This window comes from Medicago sativa, chromosome 3 (genome assembly GCF_051527215.1).
Source record: "Medicago sativa cultivar Bolivia chromosome 3, Bolivia_mono, whole genome shotgun sequence".
Lineage (NCBI taxonomy): Eukaryota > Viridiplantae > Streptophyta > Magnoliopsida > Fabales > Fabaceae > Medicago > Medicago sativa.
Genome location: NC_140751.1, coordinates 63,387,726 through 63,392,155, shown reverse-complemented (window position 1 = coordinate 63,392,155; position 4,430 = coordinate 63,387,726). Strand labels below are relative to the sequence as shown.

Here is a 4,430-nt window from a genome sequence, read left to right as displayed (position 1 = left end):
TATGCTGAAGACTTAAAGCCTATTTAAAATCATATTTTACACTAAGTCCTAACAACACCTATAAACCTACTACTAAATAGGCCAAGTCTTATAAATAGCTAAAACACACAAATTGATCTACTATTAAATAACGGAATCTTACGAAGGTCTAAAATACCGAATACCTACTACTAAATAATCAAATCATACGAAGACTTGAGTTTATAAAATGAACTTCAACGATATCAATAATAGAATATATATTATATATATAAAAAGCTTAATAGGTCGGTCTGACATGCTTAAACAGTCTTTTTTTGTAAGCCTTAGATTGACCTATTTAATTAAATAGACTTTATAAAAAGCTTGAGCCTCACCTTCTTATTAAACGAGCTGGACCAAACTAAACTTTAAAAAGATTAGACCGTAGGCTCCTATCGACCTGACCTATTCTCATCCCTATTATACGATTAGGTATCCTTTCATCTTATTATTAGTGTTACATTAATAATAAAGAATGCCTTATTTTGTTTTCTATGTAATACAATTAGTTTTTTTTATTTGTAACCTCTAATTAATTCCATGTACATTATTTCTAAGTGATTATATTTCACTTCGTATTGACGATAATTAACATTAATGCATCATTGTTTAACAACAACAAAAACGTGCATAGAAATATCACCATGCAGAAACTTATGCATTCAATCATCAACAATAATATAACGTTAACAAACATCAAAAATAAACTGATTTTTACGACTCAACAACCTAATATTCAATTAAACATGATTTTATTACTTAGTTAATCCATAATTATCATCAAAACCTAAGATATCACATGAAGGATCAAGGATATGGAGATTGAAGATCAATGATTTTTAGAAGGTTTTTGAAGATAATACAAAGTGAAGAAAATTTATTTCAAGTTCCTAAGAGTTTTCTGAGGGAAGAACGATAGAAATTGGGACGAAAATGCAAGAATTTGCACATGAGGGGCTTCCTGATGCGCGACTGCGCATGGGGCAATGTTTGCCATTGCCTCATGCGCATCATGCTCCTCAGGGATGCGCAAATGCGCTTTTCCGTGGGTTAAAGTCACTCTTTGCTTGTTTTCCTTGCTGGATCGATGGAAAAAACCCAATTTTCTTCTCTTAAACCCTAAGTAATCATATGTTATAAATAAAGATTCTTGCACAATTTCTTATTCATTCAAAAAGATAATGGTTCAAGGAAAGGGTCAAACATCAGTGTTTCAAGGAAGAGGATCTCCGTCCTCCTCTTGTTCTCTCTAGGGTATGTTTTTCCATTGCTTTGTTATGATGTTTGTTGTCATGTGAAATTAAACCTTTTTTATTAGGGCTTTAAGATGACCATCTTCTTATTTGTTGGATTCCATTAATAAAGTTTTTATTCAGTTATGCTTTTTTGGTGTCCGATTTAATTTGTTCTTGCCTGTGCTTAATGCTTTTTCAATTGAGAATCCATATAGGTAATCTTAAAAATTGATTCGTATAGATTAGTAGGATTTACAACCCGAAATTTTTCTTTTGTTCATGGAAGTTCGAATTGCTTATTTTTTGATTCTATTTAATGAAATTAAGTATAAAATCTCATGTTTTCTAATTCTTCCTTCTGAGAACGCCGTAATTTTAACTAGGTTAACTTACCACACATGTTGTTGTTAAGGTTAGTATGAGTTCTAAAACCGGTTTCTTAAATAATAAGTAGACACAACATAACCGATGTTTTACTAAGTTAATTCCAACAAAGATGAAAGGGGGGATTCAAGGATTATGTAATCGCTGTTAAATATCTGAATCACAAAGCAAATCTTGCACTGGGCAGGACAATTAAACCCTGCAACCTTTTTCTTAACCTCTTTTAATTTCACTCTCTAAAATAAGTTTTGCTAATTGCTAAGTTGGACGACAATCCCTATGAAGATGATAAACTTACTACTTTATTACTTGTTACAATTTGGTACACTTGCCAATTTTGTCCATCAATAACATTTCTCCAATCAATGAATGTTAGCAACACTTTCTTTTGAATTCTCTCTATGACTCACTCTCTTGCTGTTTAAATCAATGTGAGTCTACACTTTAAAATGAAACCCACATGCATTGATTTCATTCACTAAGATAATAAATATTAGAGAGAGTGTTGCTAGCATTCCTCTATTCTTAATAACTAAAATGTTTTTAGTTTCTTCTTATTTCTTTCAATTGAGAGGGTAACACTATTCGTGACTCATCCACATTAAAATAACAACTAAAATATTTATAAATAATTAAAATAACAACTTAAATATTTATAAATAAAACTTAGATGCAATTCTTTAAGTGTTTTTCGTATGGCTAGAAAATATTCATACCTACCAATGATTTCTCAAATCCACATTTTTCTTTAGCCGAAGAAATTTTTTATCTAATATTTATTCGGCCGAAGTTTACGCAAATAGTAATTATTTGAGTATTTGTAAAAAAAAAGAAATTATTTGTCCTCGTGAGCTTAACTAAGTTGGTAGGGACAATGCATAATATATGTAAGGTCAAGGTTCGAACTCCGGGCATAAAAAAAAAAGGAATTATATTATTTGAGTATTACATAAAAAATAGTAATTATTTTGGGTATTACATAAAAAATAGTAATTATTTTGGTAAAAAATAAAATTAGTAACTTTTCGGTTAAAGCGTACCACAACTACTAAAGTAGATTGTTTCAGAGTCAAAAAAACACAACTTCAAAATGTTTCCTTCAGTTAGGAATCGGCGGTTGGCTAGGGTTCCACGCAAAAGACACCGCTCAATGGCATCAGCAGCCTTCCTCCCTGATGAACTTATAGTGGAAATCATCTCTTGGCTCCCCGTGAAATATCTCATACAATTTAGGTGTGTTAGCAAGTTCTACAAAACTCTCATCTCCGATCCTTATTTCGTTCAAATGCATCTACAAATCTGCACGAAACCCGCGTCTCGCATTAATGTGGCAAGACGACCTAATGCGTGAGGATGGTAGTATCATACTTTTGTCGGTTTCTCGTTTACTCCGAAACAAGTATACCTCACCCTTTCAGAGCAGTACATTCTACCAATGGTGCATTATTGGTTCATGCAATGGGTTGCTATGCTTGGTTGATATTCATTGCCCTGATTATTACTATTATCTCTATTTTTGGAACCCAGCGACTGGAACCAAATCTAGACATATTTTTATCACTTTATCTAGGGATTTTAAGTTCTCTTTTGGTTATGATACTTTGAGTAAAACTTATAAGGTAGCGTTCAACGTGGACGTGGAGAGTGTTAATGTAACAAGTGTGGTGAAAGTTCTCAGCTTGGGGGATGATTCATGGAGAAACATTCAATGTTTCCCTGTGCTTCCACTTTATTGGTTTATTCATGATAAGAACCAAGGTGTTTACTTGAGTGGTACTATTAACTGGTTGGCCCTTCGCGATTACTTCTATTCTGATTATGAATTTGATAATGTTAGTAAGATTACTGTTGAGCAATATGTGATTATTTCGCTTGATCTCGCCACTGAGTCATACACTCGGTTGTTGCTACCTCGGGGTTTTGACGAGGTGCCACGTGTTCAGCCAACAATTGTGGTTTTGACGGACTCCCTTTGTTTTGGTCATGATTTCAAGGGAAGCCATTTTGTTATATGGAAAATGAAGGATTTTGGAGTTCAAGAGTCTTGGATTCAATTATTAAAATTAGCTATCAGAATTTTTGTTCAAGCCAATGTTTATTGAAATTTGAAAGGTGATGCATTGATATTAGCAAATGATCAAAACTACTCACCATTTATCTATAATTGCAGAGACAATAGAGGCGAGCCAATTCAAATTCCGAATAACGTATGGTGGTTGTGGGCCATGAATTACGTTGAAAGTTTGGTTTCAACTAGTTGAAAGTGAGTTTCTCTTTCGCATATCACTCGATAGAATTTATGTTACTTCTTTACAGCCTTGTCGGTTTATAATACTAGAAATAGATTGTGTGAATATTTTGTGGGATTGCTTAACCGATTCAGTTGTTTGAAATCAAATTTTTCCCCAAATTATATTTTCGTATTTTCTTGGCTAAAGTGCAACTTTGGCCCCCTAAGTTTGAAAACTACAATTTTGATCCCCTATGTTTTAGCCCCTTTGCATATTTGGTCCTTTTGGTCAATTTTGACCAAGTCAACGCATACGTGGCATGCCACGTGTGTAATTAATTAATTAAAAAAATAAAAAATCGAAAAAATCAATTTTTAAATTAAATAAATGAAAAAAATAATAAAAAAATCTTATAAAATTCTGGAAAAATGAAAAATAATAAAAAAAATATTAAAAAATTCTGGAAAAATGAAAAATAAGAAAAAATAAAAAAATTTAAAATTTTTCCAGATTTTAAATTAATAAATGAAAAAAATACAGAAAATCAATTTTTAAATTA

The 4,430-nt window shown here is 31.9% G+C and overlaps 1 pseudogene; it reads left to right on the top strand.

Moving 5' to 3' along the window:
• The first annotated feature begins 2,744 nt into the window (after nt 1-2,744).
• On the top strand, nt 2,745-3,901 carry LOC146939055 (putative F-box protein At1g33530; annotated as a pseudogene).
• Nucleotides 3,902-4,430: the final 529 nt, after the last annotated feature.